This window comes from Mus caroli, unplaced genomic scaffold, assembly GCF_978045245.1.
Source record: "Mus caroli unplaced genomic scaffold, Mus_caroli_1 scaffold_5, whole genome shotgun sequence".
NCBI classification, from domain to species: Eukaryota; Metazoa; Chordata; class Mammalia; order Rodentia; family Muridae; genus Mus; species Mus caroli.
The window spans coordinates 52,976,753-52,996,441 of record NW_028227260.1 but is presented as its reverse complement, the minus strand read 5'-3'; the positions used below and the strand labels follow the sequence as shown (position 1 = coordinate 52,996,441).

The 19,689-nt window shown below is 35.8% G+C and overlaps 1 pseudogene; it reads left to right on the top strand.

Annotated features, from left to right (window-relative positions):
• Nucleotides 1–551: 551 nt before the first annotated feature.
• On the top strand, nt 552–10,675 carry LOC110286356 (protein Hikeshi pseudogene; annotated as a pseudogene).
• Nucleotides 10,676–19,689: the final 9,014 nt, after the last annotated feature.

Sequence of the window (19,689 nt, the reverse complement as noted above, 5' to 3'; positions counted from 1 at the left end):
AGTGGATGCTCACAGTCAGCTATTGGATGGATCACAGAGCCCCCAATGGAGGAGCTAGAGAAAGTACCCAAGGAGCTAAAGGGATCTGCAATCCAATAGGTGGAACCAAAATATGAACTAACCAGTACCCCCCCGCCGGGGGAGCTCGTGTCTCTAGCTGCATATGAATCAGAAGATGGCCTAGTAGGCCATCAGTGGAAAGATGGGCACATGGGTCATGCAAACTTTATATGCTTCAGTACAGGGGAATGCAAGGGCCAAGAAGTGGGAGTGAGTGGGTAGGGTAGTGGGTGGGGGAGCGTGTGGGGGACTTTTGGGATAGCATTGGAAATGTAAATGAAATAAATACCCAATTTAAAAAAGACTCCTTAGGACAGTATACACATATTTTATTTGTTGACTCTAGACTTTACTACCTATAGTAGACCTAAGAAACTAGTATTAGTTTCACTAGTGATGATGTATTCTTGTGTAGTAGAAAATTATTGGGTTGTTAGTATTAAGGGTGTTTTGTTTTGTTTTTGTTTTTTTTTGTTTTGTTTGTTGTCAACATGGCTAAGGTACGATACCAAGATTCTTTGTCAAAGATTGAATTGTATGTTGCTTTCAATACATTTTTATATTAAATTAACATGTAAGTTAATAGACATTATATGAGGTATATCACTATTTATAGTAAATGAGTTTGCTAAATGTTTACAAATTAGGAGGCTCAGGTCATTGAGAATATGTTCCTTCCTCACACTTTTATCTACTATGTTCTTGAATATATATAAATGTATACACACATATATATATATATATGTGTGTGTGTACATATATATGTGTGTGTATATATATACATATATATATATGTATATATACACATATATATATACATATATATATATGTATATATAAACAGTTTTAGATGACAAAAATCTCTCCTTTCTTATTTCTTTTATTTTTTACAGTCCAGTTGTTACATCCTTTCATTTCTACCCTTCCACAGTTCCTCATCATCATACCATTCTTCCTCTTCCTGTCTCCAACAAGCTATCCCCATCCTCCCACCCCCTGCCAGGCCTTCCCACTCTCTGGGGACTGAAGTATTTCAAGCTTTAGTTGTGTCTTCTCTCACTTAGGCCAAAACAGACATTCTTCTGCTATATATCAGGCAGTTTTCTGCTCTATATGTGTTGTGGGGGTTGGGGGTGGGGGCTTGTACCAGCTCATATATGCTGCCTTGTTGTTGGCTCAGTGTATGAGAGAACTCAGAGGTCTGGGTAAGTTGAACATACTGGTGTTTCTATGGGGTTACCGTCATCCTCAGCCTTTTCCAGACTTTCCCTAATTCAACCAGTCAGGGTTCCCTGACTTCATTTCATTTGTTGAGTGTAAGTATCTGTATCTTTCTAAGTCAGAGGCTTTTGGGGACTCTTGGAGGACAGTCATGCTAGGCTCCTGTAAGTGATCACACAGTAATAGTGTCAGGCCTTGGAGCCTCCTCTTACATTGATAGGATTAACATTCTAGGATTAACATTATAAAAATTGTCATCCTACCAAAAGCAATCTACAGATTCAACCCAATCTCCATCAAGATTCTAACATAGTTCTCCACAGACATGGAAAGAGCAATTCTCAATTTCATACGGGAAAAAAAAAAAAACAGGATAGTGAAAATGAGTTTTATCAATAATAGAACTTCTTGGTAAACCACCATCCCAGACTTCCAACTATACATTGAGCAACAGTGATAAATTGCATGGTATTTATACAAAGATAGACAGATTAACCAATGAAATAGAAGTGAAGACTCAGAAATAAAAATCACACACTTATGGACACTTGATCTTTGACAAAGAAGCCAAAAATATACAATGGAAAAAAGAAAGTTCATCTTCAATAAATCCTGCTGGTCTAACTGGCAGTCTGTATGTAGAAAAATGAAAATAGGCCCATATTTGTCACCTTACACAAAATTCAACTCCAAGTGAATCAAGGACCTCAACATAAAACCAGATACACTGCATCTAATAGGAGTGAAAATAGGAAAGAGCCTCAAACTCATTGGCACGGAGGACAGGGGGTGGTATTTCCTAAACAGAACTAAGATTCCAAGACAATCATATTGTATATGCAAAATTATTTCCAAGAATAAATCTACTTTCATATATTGGTCTCTATCAAGTGATATTGCTAGGTGCATAGATATTTGATGTAAAAATGCAGTAGAAATAATAGCAAGATCATTGTTAGGCATAATTTAAGTTTTTCACTACTGATTAGGTAATATGCCTGATTTTATCCCCAAATTGAAGAAATATAAAAAGGACAGAATAGACAGGTACACAGGCAAGACATAGGATCAAGTACACACAAGTTCTTATGTGGCCCAGTGTGAAAATATGTTTTATTTGCCTTACATAATTGTCTTGGAGTCTTACATCTGAATAAGCATACTCATTCTAGCTCTTTCTGAACTTTGGCTGGTTGGTTCAACTCAGTTGCTCTGGCCCAAACTCTGTTCCATGCTAACTGATTAAATCTGATTTCTCTCAGCTTCTCACTGAATTACTCTGCTTGGCCTCAAACTAACTCTGGAAATGTTTACAAATATTATAACTCCTTCTCATTCTTTGATTCATTCTGTCTTCACCTGTGTCTAGATTGTTCTCTCTGCAACCTTTCTCTGTAACACTATCTTGTAAAAACTGCCTCTGAACTATAAGAGCTTAACTGCCACAAATTCCACTCCACTGCGTTGTCTTATCTGTACTCCACTCACTGATTCAACAGAACTGACTGACCTTGACCTCCTGAGGTCTTCTTGCTTCTGTTTTCTAAGTGCCAGGATTAAAGGCATGCACTACCATGCCTGGACCTACACTTTTCTTTACCTGAAATGAACACTATACTAGGCTGGCCTTGTACTCACAGATCTGCTTGCCTCTGTCTTGAGGGATTAAAAGGGTGTCTGTATTCCAGCCAGATCACACAGACATAGGTCTTTGGATGTAATCCCTTGCTGGAGCAGCCATTTTGATAGATTAAAATTATTCTATGTCTCAGATATTAGAAATTATTGGTAAGGTATTTATCATAGAAAGAAAGAAAGAAAGAAAGAAAGAAAGAAAGAAAGAAAGAAAGAAAGAAAGAAAGAAAGAAAGAGAGAGAGAGAAAGAAAAGAAAAGAAAAGTAAAGAAAAGAAAAGTAAAGAAAAGAAAAGAAAAGAAAAGAAAAGAAACAAAGAAAGAAAAAAGAAAAGAAACAAAGAAAGAAAGGAAGGAAAGCCTTCAATATTACAGGCAAATAATATTGGCTTCATGGCATTTGTCTACACAGTTAGCACTTGCAATCCTAGCTAGGTATATAAAAACAGATCTTGTGTCACAAATCACTGAATGTTGTGCAATATAAAATACATGATTTTATAGAAAAATGAAAATGAAAGACCCCGAAAGGAGCCCCTCGCTCAGGCCTCAGGACAATAGTGGACACCCAAGAACTCACGACAGACCGAGCTTGTTGCAAACCACATGAGGCTTTATTCGGGGAAAGCCAGAGCTCTGGGGACGACTCATATCCCACTCCGCGGTAGAGGAGTTGACCTCGAGGGGAGAGAGGTCCCAGTTTTTATAGGTCCTCAGGGGGGAAAGAAGAAGGGGGTAGTAGGGGATTTCCAGATCTAAACAATATCTATTCTAAAATGATTAATTCCTCAAGAAATGGGTATGGGGAGGAAACAAGGAAAGAATCTAATGAAGGTGCAGCAATGGGCACACACCTGGTCAGAACATTGGCAGACACACAGGCTCGAGGAGTGGCCATAGCATTGTGCACCTTTATTTTTCTAAATCAGTGAAGCCAGTTCTACTAACAATAAAATCTATTTTACCAATTCCAGGGCTTCTATGACCTTTTACATTCTGCCAGGATCTTTCAAAACATTATAAAGAACCTGATAAAATTTGAGAAAAGAGAAGCAGATTTAAAGGGATACTATGCAAACACTCAAGTACAAACAACACAAATGAGAAAAGCATTGGTAAAGTAACCTTGAACGACATTTAGTAGAAATTGTCTAGGATGCAAAAACAACAAAAACAATAACAACATCAGAATTAAATATAGTAAAGAAAGTATAAAATAATATTTGCAGATATGGAATAACATCAATAGCTGTGGAAAAATAACTATTATTATAATCCCACAACAATAAAGGGAAATTATAGAAACATATGCTCGTGAAGAAGCATGACCAATTACATATCATCAATTAATAAATATTCTGTATTTCATTAAGTAATCAGAAGAAAATGAGAACTTTCCTAAGATGTTTGCATAAATTCTACTTAAACTAAAATTACAAGAAAGAAAATATTTCTTAAGAATAAAAAAGAGCTGGGTGTGGTAGTGCATGCCTTTAATCCCAGCACTCTGGAAGCAGAGCTAGGCAGATTTCTGAGTTCAAGGCCAGCCTGGTCTACAAAGTGAGTTCCAGGACACTCAGGGCTATACAGAGAAACCCTGTCTCTAAAAACAAACAAACAAACAAACAAGCAACCAAGAAAGAAAGAAAGCCAACAAACAAAAAATTATAGAAACTAGTTAGAAAAATCAGGTCCAACAATATTCAGAAACAAAATACACTTAAATTGAATTCCTATTTGTGATATAACAACTTAAAATTGTAATTATAATGTACTAGTCATATGCTAAATGAAAAAATGTGATCAATTCACCAAATACTAATCAAACATTTGTTAAAATTAAAAATACACCTTTTCACCCAACCCAATACAATATTTAATTATTCAAATCAGCAAAAAAAAACATGTAATCCATCCAATTAATGTACTACTGTGTAATTTAATGCTTTCTTCAAGGTTAGAAACAAAGGGAGGGATGTGTCTCCTATTATTATCAAAGATTATTCTTCTGGAAACACTTGGTAAATAAGTAAGGCAAGTAAATGTAATGTAAGCATATATATTAGGATTATAATTGTATTTGTAGCAAAGAAATATAAATTTACAAAGTACTCTTTAGAAATGATTAGTGAGGTAAGGCTTGTGGTACAAATGAAACAAAATTGAATAACAAGAATTATTAATTATTTCTTTGCTTTTTATGGACCAATTCATTCTTTCAATTATTCATTTGTATAACATGTGAGTTTATTATTAAAGAAACAAAAATGAAAAGTGAAAAAATTAGTTACCTATTCATAAATTGAAGAAAAAGCAAGCAGTTATTAGTCACCTACAATTTTTGACATTGAAATAAACTTGAATTAATTTTTGTGTGACAGAAACTTACAAAACTGCAGAGATAATAATATGGGAGGCATGCCTGTCTTAATGAATGGAATTTGCATATTTTGAAAAATAAACTTTGTCAGTGATATAAAATTTAAATTATTAAGAAATAGGAGTTTACTATGATTTTCAAACTTATTATACCCGAGATATAAGAGGCAATTTGTAAAACACATGAAACTGAAGAAGAACGAAGACCAAAGTCTGGACACTTTGCCCCTTCTTAGAATTGGAAACAATCACCCATGGAAGGAGTTACAGAGACAAAGTTTGGAGCTGAGACAAAAGGATGGACCATCTAGAGACTGCCATATCCAGGGATCCATCCCATAATTAGCCTCCAAACGATGACACCATTGCATACACTAGCAAGCGTTGGCTGAAAGGACCCTGATATAGCTGTCTCTTGTGAGACTATGCCGGGGCCTAGCAAACACAGAAGTGGATGCTCACACTTAGCTATTGAATGGATCACAGGGCCCCCAATGGAGGAGCTAGAGAAAGTATCCAAGGAGCTATAGAGATCTGAAACCCTGTAGGTGCAACAACATTATGAACTAACCAGTATCCCGGAGCTCTTGACTCTAGCTGCATATGTATCAAAAGATGGCCTAGTAGGCCATCACTGGAAATAGAGGACCATTGGACATGCAAACTTTATATGCCCCAGTACAGGGGTACGCCAGGGCCAAAAAGAGGGAATGGATGGGTAGGGGAGTGGGGAGGAGGGTATGGGGGACTTTTGGGATAGCATTGGAAATGTAATTGAGGAAAATACGTAATAAAAAAATTAAAAAAAAAAAGAAAGAAATAGGCATTTACTATGATTTTCAAAAAAAAAATTAATCATAAGAGCACTTATTTTCCCCCTCAAGCTGAAAAGTGTTTAACTATATTGATTAAATATTTGTTATGACTTAGTTTGTCCTTTATTAATTAAAAAGTACCTGCTGTTACAACATTTATTTTTATTCATAGTAATCCCTAGCATCAACTATTTCATAGAGTACAACATACTTCCTATGTCATTAAGAATGTATCAAGAAGAGGTGGAAGATTATCTTTATTTTCAGGTATTATATGGTTGAACATTTTTTTCTCTCTTATTATACTAACACTATATATACTATTGGAAAATATGCTAGAAAAGATGTTATTCCTCATAAGAAACATATATGTAATATGTTTGAATTATATTATTATTATATAATAATTTCACTTCTGTTCTAACAAGCAAACATAATCAATGATATTCATCATGGAGATATGGAAAACACCTAGGATAGTATTATGTCAAATTTGTAAATACTTAAAGGGAAACAGGCCGACATGAACATGAGACATTATAAAAATTTTATTAACTTTATTTAAAAGGTGTGTTTGTTTAGCCTATTTGGTTACTCTCTTATGCTGTTTTTTCACATACTTGAAAGCTTGGTATAACATAAGAACTTCACAAAGAATTTAATGATGCTTCTTTTCTAATTGAGTTCTGTGCTTTCCAGGAAGTATATTTCTTCAAAAAATCAGGAACAAAGCTAAGATTTAGTGGTTTCACTTCTAACTATTCACAACCAAAAATGGAAGCATATACCTGAATGCAATATGAAAATTCCAGTTAACCTCTTTTGATACACTGATCTATTACCATATCATTAAGATACAATATTTCATATTATCAGTATTAGTATGTAAATTGTTGGTAATCTTGTTTATTAAATCCCTATTTTCTTATAGCCTTTAAAGTCAGCTTTGGGTATTTACAAATCTCAAGTTATTCATCCTGAGCTTATTTATGTTCCTGAAAATATGTTCAATTTGGAGTCTGAGTTCAAGGCAAGTCTGGGCTAAATGTTAAATTCCAACCAGCGAGATCTGAGTAAAATGATTCCAAACAAAGAAAATCAATCCATCAAACAAGCAAAACCCTGCACATGCTTTAAATAGAATCATTAGTCAAATGTGAAATAATAATGCTTATTCTCCTGTTTCTTTAAATGTATTTTCTTTATAATTTAACAAATATAAATGTTAAAACAGAATGCTTTCAATACATCTACAATGCAATAAAATCTAATTGACAACTAACAGTAGTACTCCAATTGAAAAGAAAAAAGAAAAAAATGGCTCTGTATATGGTATTGATAGTAGAATTAACACATTCCATTGAATGAAAGAGGTCAAAATTCTCTTTTAAAGAATTCAAGATATTACAGAGTCCTACAAAACCCATCCCAGCTTTAAGTGGTCTTTGGAGATGTTAGATTTTGTATGATATGAGTTCTTTTTTGTGTTCAATTTTTATTAGATATTTTCTTCATTTACATTTCAAATACTATCCCGAAGGTCCCTTATACCACCCCACCCTGATCCCCTAACCACCCACTCCCACTTTTTGGTCCTGGAGTTTCCTGTACTGGGGCATATAAAGTTTGCAAGACCAAGAGTCCTCTCTTCGAAATGATGGCCAATTGGGCCATCTTATGCTACATATGCAGCTAGAGACAGGAGCTCTATGGGTACTGGTTAGTTCATATTATTGTTCCACCTATAGGTTTGCAGACCCCTTCTGTTCCTTTGGTACTTTCTCTATCTCCTCCATTAGGGGCCATGTATTCCATCCAATAGATGACTGTGAGCATCCACTTCTGTATTTGCCAGGCACTGGCATAGCCTCACATGAGACAGCTATATCAGGGTCGTTTCAGCAAAATCTTGCTGGCATGTGCAATAGTGTCTAGGTTTGGTGGCTGATTATGGGATGGATCCTCAGGTGGGGTAGTCTCTGGATGGTCCATTCTTTTGTCTTAGTTCCAAACTTTGTCTTTGTAACTCCTACAATGGTATTTTGTTCCCTATTCTAAGGAGGAATGGAGTATCCACACGTTGGTCTTCCCTCTTGAGTTTCATGTGTTTTGCAGATTGTATCTTGGGTATTCTAATTTTCTGGGCTAATATCCACTTATCAGTGAATGCATACCATATAAGTTCTTTTGTGATTGGGTTACGTCACTCAGGGTGATATTCTCAAGATACAACCATTTGCCCAAGAATTTCATAAATTCATTGTTTTTAATAGCTGAGTAGTACTCCATTGTGTAAATATACCATACTTTCTGTATCCATTCCTCTGTTGAGGGACATCTGGGTTCTTTCAAGCTTCTGACTATTATAAATAAGGCTTCTATGAACATAGTGGAGCATGTGTCCTTCCTACCAGTTGGAAAATCTTCTGTGTATATGTCCAGGAGAGGAATTGCTGGATCTTCCAGTAGTACTATGTCCAATTTTCTGAGGCACCTCCAGACTGATTTCCAGAGTGGTTGTACCATCTTGTAATACCACCAGCAATGGAGGATTGTTCCTCTTTCATCACATCCTCCCCAGAATCTGCTGTCACCTGAATTTTTAATCTTAGCCATTCTGGCTGGTGTGAAGTGAAATCTAAGGGTTGCTTTAATTTGCATTTCCCTGATGATTAAGGATGTTGAACATTTTTTTCAAGTGCTTCTCAGCCCTTCCCATAGCAATCTACAGATTCAATACAACCCCATCAAAATTCCAACTCTATTCATCATTGAGTTAAATAGGGCAATTTGCAAATTTATCTGGCATAACAAAAAACTAGGATAGCAAAAACTATTCTCAACAATAAAAGAACCTCTGGTGGAATCACCATGCCTGACCTACAAAAGCTGTACTACAGAGCAATTATGATAAAATATGCATAGTACCGGTACAGCAATAGACAGGTAGTCCAATGGAATAGAATTGAAGACCCAGAAATGAATCCACACAACTATGGTCACTTGATCGTTGATAAGGGAGCTAAAACCATCCAGTAGAAAAAAGACAGCATTTTCAACAAATTGTGCTGGCACAAGTGGTGGTTATCATGTAGAAGAATGCGAATTGATCCATTCTTAACTCCTTGTACAAAGATCAAGTCTAAGTACATCAAAGAACTCCACATAAAACCAGAGACACTAAAATTAATAGAGGTGAAAGTGGGCAAACCTTTGAAGATATGGGCACAGGGGAAAAATTCCTGAACAGAACAGCAATGGTTTGTGCTGTAAGATCAAGAATTGAAAAATGGTACCTCATAAAATTGCAAAGCTTGTATAAGGCAAAAGTTACAGTTTATAAGACAAAAAGGCCACCAACAGATTGGGAAAGGAATTTAACAAACAAAATCTGATAGGGGACTATTATCCAATATATACAAATGACTCAAGAAGCTGAACTCCAGAAATTCAAATAACCCCATTAAAAAATGTGGTACAGGGCTAAACAAAGAATTCTCAACTGAGGAATACAAAAGAGATGATATGATTTCTTAATTGAAAGAAGGACTCAGTAATGTAGTTTTCCATGAAGTCACCCTCCATTGTAGAGTAGGACTTTGTAGTTGTTTTAGCATCATCATTATTCCTGTAACACTTCATGCAACAAACAAACAAACAAACAAACAAACAAACAGAAACTAACTGGCCTCAGCGAATTGTACTATGTAGAAATTGGTTATTTTTGTTTTTGTTTTTGTTTTTGTTGTTGTTGTTGGTGGTGGTGGTGGTGGTTGTGGTGGTATTCAAATGAGATGAATATTGGTTTTAGTTTCTCCAGAGGAAAAGTTAATCCAACCAGCAGAGATGGTAGGTTCATTGTGATAGATGACATATAAGATGAGACACATTAGCTACCTTATTTGATATGGCAGTGCGGAGATATATAGAGTTTTTCATCCCATTGTATCAGACTGCATGTATATTGATTATTTATGCAAGTAAAATCAATGCATATATTAAAATGCTTCACATTTTCTAACATATAGTCTAATACTTATGCTTAAATCATAACAATAAGATAAATTTTCCAGAATGATTTTCTGAGTTGGCCCTTTTGCTCTGTAGTGGAGGGGCCCATTGATTCTGCAAATTCTGGAAGGGTCTTGAGATTCTTTTAGGACAATGGTTTCAGAATCCCTGGTTTCCGGCCTCATACACCTGCTGGCTGAGTGAAGGTACCAAGGGCACTGACCATATTTGGGTACCTGGTTGGAGTTGGAGGAGGCTGGAGAAGGAATTTTTTGAAGATATGAAATCCTTGTGAACCCATCTCTTGTTCAGATTTGAATTTCAGTGGAATATTGGACCAGTTAGTTTAGTAGACTCCTGTAGGTAATGTTCTTGTGTTATCAGTTTACTCAATCACTCAATTCACACAGAAAACATGAGACTTCTACAATTTTGCTTCATCATTTGTTCTGTCAGGCCTAGATGACACCAAATCCATGCCCAAAGATTTATTTCTAAAATGGTATGAAAACTTTAAAGGCAACAAGCACAGAACAGTGTGTTTTAGAAAACATGATTTGAATGAAATAAGTTGTCAAGTTATTTAAAAGCATAAAAACAGAAGTGTCAAAAAGACTACCTTTTAAAACTACTTAGTGGCTATGAAATTAATTATAAACTCTATACAATTAGAAAAAGTGATTAAAGAAAATATTCAATAGTAACTATCTTTACCTCCCTTACAAAAGCAATCATTTTATCATGGCTAAATTTATTTCTTGATGGTAGTTTTCAAAATTACAAAGAAAATATAGAAGTATTCAGGTAAGTTCATTCCTTATATATTTTTATTGTTAAGTGAATACTTGTTTTGAATTTGTAGGTGCTTGAATCATGTGTATGCAGAGTTTGAAAACCATCCCTGCAAACTTTCTAAGATACATATCAGCTTCAAGGTTTAAAAAATGGTAGAATGAATATCTAATTTCATATCTGGAGTCCACCTTCTTGAGTTATTTATATATATATTGAATATTAGTCCCCTATCCGATTTGGGATAGGTAAAGATCCTTTCCCAATCTTTTGGTGGCCTTTTTGTCTTATTGATGGTGTCTTTTGCCTTACAGAAACTTTGCAGTTTCATGAAGTCCCATTTGTCAATTCTTGATCTTACAGTACAAGCCATTGCTGTTCTATTCAGGAATTTTTGCCCTGTGCCCATATCCTCGAGGCTTTTCCCCACTTTCTCCTCTATAAGTTTCAGTGTCTCTGGTTTTATGTGGAGTTCCTTGATCCACTTAGATTTGACCTTAGTACAAGGAGATAGGAATGGATCAATTCGCATTCTTTTACATGATAACCACCACTTGTGACAGCACCATTTGTTGAAAATGCTGTCTTTTTTCCACTGGATGGTTTTAGCTCCTTTGAAAATCAAATAACCCCATTAAAAATGGGGATCAGAGCTAAACAAAGAATTCTCACCTGAGGAATACCGAATGGCTAAGAAGCATCTGAAAAAATGTTAAGCAACCTTAATCATCAGAGAAATGAAAATCAAAACAACCCTGAGATTCCATCTCACACCAGTCAGAATGGCTAAGATCAAAAATACAGGTGACAGCAGATGCTGGCAAGGATGTGGAGAAAGAGGAACATGCCTCCATTGTTGGTGGGATTGCAAGCTTGTACAACCACTCTGGAAATCAGTTTGGCAGTTCCTCAGAAAATTGGACATAGTACTACCGGAGGATCCAGCAATACCTCTCCTGGGCATATATCCAGAAGATGTTCCATCCGATAAGAAGGACACATGCTCTACTATGTTCATAGTAGCCTTACTTATGATAGACAGAAGCTGGAAAGAACCCAGATTCCCCTCAACAGAGGAATGGATGCATAAAATGTGGTACAATTACACAATGGAGTATTACTCAGCTATTAAAAAGAATGAATTTATGAAATTCCTAGGCAAATGGATGGACCTGGAGAGCATCATCCTGAGTTAGGTAACACAATCACAAAAGAACTCAAATGATATGTACTCAATGATAAGTGGATATTAGCCCAGAAACTTTAGTATGCCTGAGATATAAGATACAATTTGCAAAACACATGAAACTGAAGAAGAAAGAAGACCAATGTGTGGACACTTTGCCCCTTCTTAGAATTGGGAAGAAAACATCTATGGAAGGAGTTACAGAAAAAAGTTTGGAGCTGAGACAAAAGGATAGACCATCTAGAGACTGCCATATCCGGGGATCCATCCCATAATCAGCCTCCAAACGCTGACACCATTGCATTCACTAGCAAGAGTTTGCTGAAAGGACCCTGATATAGCTGTCTCTTGTGAGACTATGCTGGGGCCTAGGAAACACAGAAGTGGATGCTCACAGTCAGCTATTGGATGGATCACAGTGCCCCCAGTGGAGGAGCTAGAGGGATCTGCAACCCTATAAGTGCAACAACAGTATGAACTAACCAGTACCGTGGAGCTATTGACTCTAGCTGCATATGTATCAAAAGATGGCCTAGTAGACCATCCCTGGAAACAGAGTCCCATTGGACATGCAAACTTTATATGCCTCAGTACAGGGGAACACCAGGGCCAAAAAGTGGGAGTGGGCGGGTAGGGGAGTTGGGGGGAGGGTATGGGGGACTTTTGGGATAGTATTGGAAATGTATTTGAGGAAAATACTTAATAAAACATATTTAAAATTTTTCTAATTTCATAACAATCTTACTTTGTCACCTGTAGTCTATCGGGAAAAGTCTTTTCAAAATAGAAAATATGACATAACGTCTACCCGATATTGCATATTTTGACATTAACTTAAAAATTTCATTATCTATTGTCCCCACTTTTTACTTTTAAGCATTGGCAAATAGAATGACACATATTCTTAATAATGATCAATCTAAAAATTTCTGATTTCTATGTACATATTGTAGTTTGGTTTCATAAATTCATAATCATCCATATCTATGTACCACTATTTCTATGATTCTGAAATATTAGATAAAGTAAGGAAAAGATGAAGTAATAAAAGTTATATTCCAAGATTGTAAGTTGATTACATTCATTTATTTTATACTTATTTTTACTATTTATATTTAAATTTGAAGTGTATTGGTAAATGATCACATAAGAGTTAAAACACTGTTGTATCAAAGTAAGGAGTTTTTAGACATTCAAGGAGTATAAAGACCTTTAATTGTTATTTTACTTCAAATTACTGTAAAGCAGTACATATTCACATCTTTATAAAAAATTAAATCACACCTCTGTACTATGAAATCCTTCTAGAAATCCTTGACTAGAAATGTATAGAACTGTGAAAGAATAAAATGTGTTAAAGTGTTGCTTCTGAAATCATTGTATTAAGTTGATCTAATTTTTTAAAGTCACTTCCTCTCATCTGGAGAAGGCAAACACTTGCAAGAAAATGCCCTAGGAAATGATTACATAACTATATGGTCAAACCAGAGATATTGTTTGCTAAGGAAGGAACGTTTTAACTGATACCTGCAAGTGCTTATTTCTGTAAATGAGTATGACTTCTCTGGATATTTCCCTTGGTGCTTATGGGATTCAAAGACCATAACCTCTTGTGGTAATGTAGACAGGGATTTCAATATTTATCCAACTGATATAAAACCTAAGAAACTATCGAGCTTAAATACAAGCTCCCATGATTAAAGCTCTGTTTTCCTACTCTTCAAGCACTTGCTTCATTCTTTGCTGGATAATATTTTTATAACATAAGAATTTCAACCAATATTCTTTATAAAATATCGACCCCCTCAATAGTCTCAAATAATATAAAATATCTTGGCGTGACTCTAACTAAGGAAGTGAAAGATCTGTATAATAAAAACTTCAAGTCCCTGAAGAAAGAAATTATAGAAGATCTCAGAAGATGGAAAGATCTCCCATGCTCATGGATTGGCAGGATCAACATTGTAAAAATGGCTATCTTGCCAAAAGCAATCTACAGATTCAATGCAATCCCCATCAAAATTCCAAATCAATTCTTCAACGAATTAGAAAGTGCAATCTGCAAATTCATCTGGAATAACAAAAAACCTAGGATAGCAAGAACTCTTCTCAAGGATAAAAGAACCTCTGGTGGAATCACCATGCCGGACCTAAAGCTCTACTACAGAGCAATTGTGATAAAAACTGCATGGTACTGGTATAGTGACAGACAAATAGACCAATGGAATAGAATTGAAGACCCAGAAATGAACCCACACACCTATGGTTACTTGATCTTCGACAAGGGAGCTAAAAACATCCAGTGGAAGAAAGACAGCATTTTCAACAAATGGTGCTGGCACAACTGGTTGTTAACATGTAGAAGAATGTGAATCGATCCATTCCTATCTCCTTGTACTAAGGTCAAGTCTAAGTGGATCAAGGAACTTCACATAAAACCAGAGACACTGAAACTTATAGAGGAGAAAGTGGGGAAAAGCCTTGAAGATATGGGCACAGGGGAAAAATTCCTGAATAGAACAGTAATGGCTTGTGCTGTAAGATCGAGAATTGACAAGTGGGACCTCATGAAACTACAAAGCTTCTGCAAGGCTAAAGACACCATCAATAAGACAAAAAAACCACCAACAGATTGGGAAAGGATCTTCACCTATCCTAAATCAGATAAGGGACTAATATCCAATATATATAAAGAACTCAAGAAGGTGGACTCCAGAAAGTCAAATAACCCCATTAAAAAATGGGGCTCAGAACTGAACAAAGAATTCTCACCTGAGGAATACCGAATGGCAGAGAAACACCTGAAAAAATGTTCAACATCCTTAATCATCAGGGAAATGCAAATCAAAACAACCCTGAGATTCCACCTCACACCAGTCAGAATGGCTAAGATCAAAAATTCAGGTGACAGCAGATGCTGGCGGGGATGTGGAGAAAGAGGAACACTCCTCCATTGTTGGTGGGATTGCAAGCTTGTACAACCACTCTGGAAATCAGTCTGGCGGTTCCTCAGAAAATTGGACATAGTACTACCGGAGGATCCAGCAATACCTCTCCTGGGCATATATCCAGAAGGTGTCCCAACCGGTAAAAAGGACACATGCTCCACTATGTTCATAGCAGCCTTATTTATAATAGCCAGAAGCTGGAAAGAACCCAGATGTCCCTCAACAGAGGAATGGATACAGAAATTATGGTACATTTACACAATGGAGTACTACTCAGCTATTAAAAAGAATGAATTTATGAAATTCCTAGCCAAATGGATGGACCTGGAGGGCATCATCTTGAGTGAAGTAACACAATCACAAAAGAACTCATACAATATGTATTCATTGATAAGTGGATATTAGCCCAAAACTTAGGATACCCAAGATATAAGATACAATTTGATAAATGCATGAAACTCAAGAAGAATGAAGACCAAAGTGTGGACACTGTGCACCTTCTTAGAATTGGGAACAAAACACCCAGGGAAGGAGTTACAGAGACAAAGTTCGTAGCTGTGATGAAAGGATGGACCATTTAGAGACTGCTGTATCCAGGGATCCGTCCCATAATCAGCTTCTAAACGCTGACACCATTCAATACACTAGCAAGATTTTGCTGAAAGGACCCAAATATAGCTGTCTCTTGTGAGACGATGCTGGGGCCTAGCAAACACAGGAGTGGATGTTTACAGTCAGCTATTGGATGTATCACAGGGCTCCCAATGGAGAAGCTAGAGAAAGTACCCAAGGAGCTAAAGGGATCTGCAACCCTATTGTTGGAACAACATGATGTACTAACCAGAACCCCGGAGCTCTTGTCTCTAGCTGCATATGTATCGAAAGATGGCCTAGTCGGCCATCAATGGAAAGAGAGGCCCATTGGACTTGCAAACTTTATATGCCCCAATATAGGGGAATGCCAGGGCCAAAAGAATGGGAATGGGTGGGTAGGGAAGTGGGGGGCGCTATGGGGGACTTTAGGGATAGCATTGGAAATGTAATTGAGGAAAATATGCAATAAAAATATTAAAAATCAAAAAAAAAAGAATTTCAACCAATATTCTTTATAAAATATCAAATCATGGAAAGAACTTATATTTGATATGAAGCATATGATATTTTATTCAGTTCAAAATATTTTATCTGAGCATTCCAAGATGAAGAAAATTTAGATTGTGAGGTATTTTGGGCTATTTCATTTAATATAATGAAGAAATTGAAGATAATGTACAGGTAGAAATTAGTGCTTGAACAATACTGACATACACACACATACACACACATGCACACACATATATGTGTATATATATCACAGCTTATTTCTACCATGTTTCATAAGTGATTTAAATATTCTCCAATATTCTCTATCCTCTTTTATTAGCTCTGTCTATTTACTTCATCCTTAAAATATTATCTATAGTAATGATATATATATATATATACCATATATATATATGGCTTAACATTAAAATGTGAAAAATCACATATTAAACTATTAACTACTCAACTTTTAAAAACAGGGAATTTATTAAATTCTTAGGCAAATGGAGTAGAAAATATCATCCTGAGTGAGGTAACCCAATTACAAAAGAACACACATGGTATGCACACAGTAATAAGTGTAATATCCCAAACGCTCCAAATACTCAAGATACTGTAATTCATAAAACACATGAAACTCAAAAAGAAGGAAGACCAAAGTGTGGATACTTTGATCCTTCTTAGAAGGGGAAACAAAATACCCATGGAAGAAGTTAAAAATTGTGAAGCAGAGACTGAAGGAATGGCTATCCAGAGACTGTACCAAAGGGGAACTATCCCATATACAATCAGCAAACCCAGACAATTTTGTGGAAGCCAACAAATTCTTGCTTATATGAACCTGTTATAGCTGTCTCCTGAGAGGATCCTCCAGTGCCTGACAAATAAAGAGTTGGATGCTTTCAGTCTACCACTGGACTGAGCACAGGGTCCTCAATGAAGGAGCTAGAGAAAGTACCCAAGGAGCTGAAGGGGTTTAAACGCCTGAGGAGGAATAATAATATGAACTATCCAGTACCATCAGAGCTCCCAGGGATTAAACCACCAATCAAAGATTTCACATGGGACTCATGGCTTCAGATGCATATTGTAACAAAGGATAGCCTAGTCATTCATCAATGGGAGGAGAGGCCCTTGGTCCTGGGAAGGCTCTATGCCCCAGTTTAGGGGAATACCTGGGCCAGGTAGCAGGAGTGTGTGGGTGGGTGAACAGGGGGAGGGGGCAAGGGATAGGAGATTTTCAGAGGGGAAACCAAGAAAGGGGATTAAATTTGAAATGTAAATAAAGAAAATATCTAATAAGAAATGAAAAAAAATGAAATATCAATGTACTCTTTAATTCAATGGCCATAATCAGAACTAAGTGTTTCAACAAAGAATGTTATAAATATATAAATAATTACTAAAATTATTGGAAAGGAATTATGAGTAATAATAATTGGAATTTCAAGACAAATTATATAAACTCCACCTTTTGCTGAAGTGTGCATCCAGGAATCTGTGAGTTTTTAAAGATTATCAAATATATATTATTTGTTTTTGTTTTTGTTTTTCTTTTGGTTTTTCAAGATAGGGTTTCCTTGTATAGTCCTGGCTGTCCTGGAACTCACTTTGTAGACCAGGCTAGCCTCGAACTAAGAAATCTGCCTGCCTCTGCCTCCCAAGTGCTGGGATTAAAGGCGTGCGCCACCACCAACCAGCTCATATTATTTGTTTTTAGTTACATCAAACTCTTAACCATATTTTAGCAAGCCCATTCTGTTACTTTTCTTATCTTACCTTTCTAGCCTATTTTATGTTGTTAGTACTTCTTAGGAAGATTGCTTCTTCCCTAAGTTTTAAGGGCATTGCTCTTTCCATTTCATTAATACCTGGGAATATTCTATGAATTACTTCTATATTGACTCCTATTATTCAATATTATATTAAATATTGAGTCTTTTAATTTCCATGGAAATTGATAATGTATTCTCATTATACAAACATAATACATAACATTAGGAACAGTTATGGATTCAAATGTCACATTATGTTCTAACAAATTTCAAATACATCTCTTCAGCTGAGACAACATATGCTAAACATTGTTTATTAATAGATACATTTGTATACCCCATCGAGAATTCATTTTACAACCAACATTTAGTCCTTTATCCATCATGCTTTCTGCATCTTGTTCTCTGTATACTTGTAACTGACAAAATTTCCCATATAGTTGTGCAAGTTGGAAATCATTCTTTACTTCTTTATATTCTTTTCAGCATTCAGTAAAATAAAATTCCTCACAGCTTAGCTTTATGATGTTTCATAAGTGATTCCAATATTCACTATCCTCTTTTATTAGTGCTGACTTAACTCTTCTTCCTTATGGTATTGTAATCTATTTTCCAGATTGAGACCTTAGGGACAATTTCTAAATTTGAGTTATGAATATTTCATTTAAATATTGTGATAAATACTACATACAATTATTATTCAGGTCCACTTATGTTCAGTTTACTGTACATGGGAATAATTTCCTTGAGAATTCCCAGAGATTCGTGTTCATGAACCTCTTTTTACACTTTCTACATAATTACCTCAGTTCACTCATTGAGACATAGTAAATTTCAAATTAAAATATGAGTATCTTCACATGACTTAAAAAGCCAGGTTTTCTAATCCTTATTTGTATGCATGTATATTTTTGTCTAATATATGAAGTCTAAAAATACTAATAAACTTAATATTTTATTTGACATAATTTTGGTTATCATAACTTAACACTTAGATACAATTTTAATTAGTTTTCCTTATTTATACTTTTTACACTATAAAAAGATATTATGTAATATAATTATGACAATGTTAAGAACAGAGTATTCTTGTTGAAGTTATTCTATGGAACATGAATATACAGATACACAAAAGTGAAATGGAATTCTTACCTTATACCACAAAAACAATATTCAAAAATAGAACATGTAAATCTAAGAAATAACATCATGGAAAGACTTACATGTAAAAAAGAAAAAAAAAATCTCTAGCTATGAACTACATCATACTTATTTTGGTTTTTGATGCCTGAGTTGTGAACTGATATGTTTATATCTGATCAAAAAATGTAATTCAACATGACCTGGTATTGGGTGAGGGAAAAGTACTGAAGCCCTGAGAGCCAGCAGAAAGAATGGAAACAGGCAACTGCAAGAGATAGAAGGCTTGGGGGAATCTCCAGGTTGTACAAGAGACCAGGGAGGTGAGAGACTCTCAGGATTCAAAGGACTTAGATGAAATGCCTGACAGTAGGGAAAGGGAACACACCTCCAGCAGGAAGACAGGGTATCAAATGAGGGAGGGGGTTGTCACTCCCGAGACTAAAACTCTGACCCATATCTGTTCCTGTCTGAAAGAACTACAGAGATGGAAATGAAGAAAAGCCTGAGGAAAAGAAGGTCAAGTGACAGATCCAAAGTGAAATCCATCTCATGGGGAGTCCCCAAGTTCCTGATATTATTACTAAGGCTATGAAGTGCTCACAAAAAAAGGGCCTATCATTACTACCCTCTGAAAGACCAAACA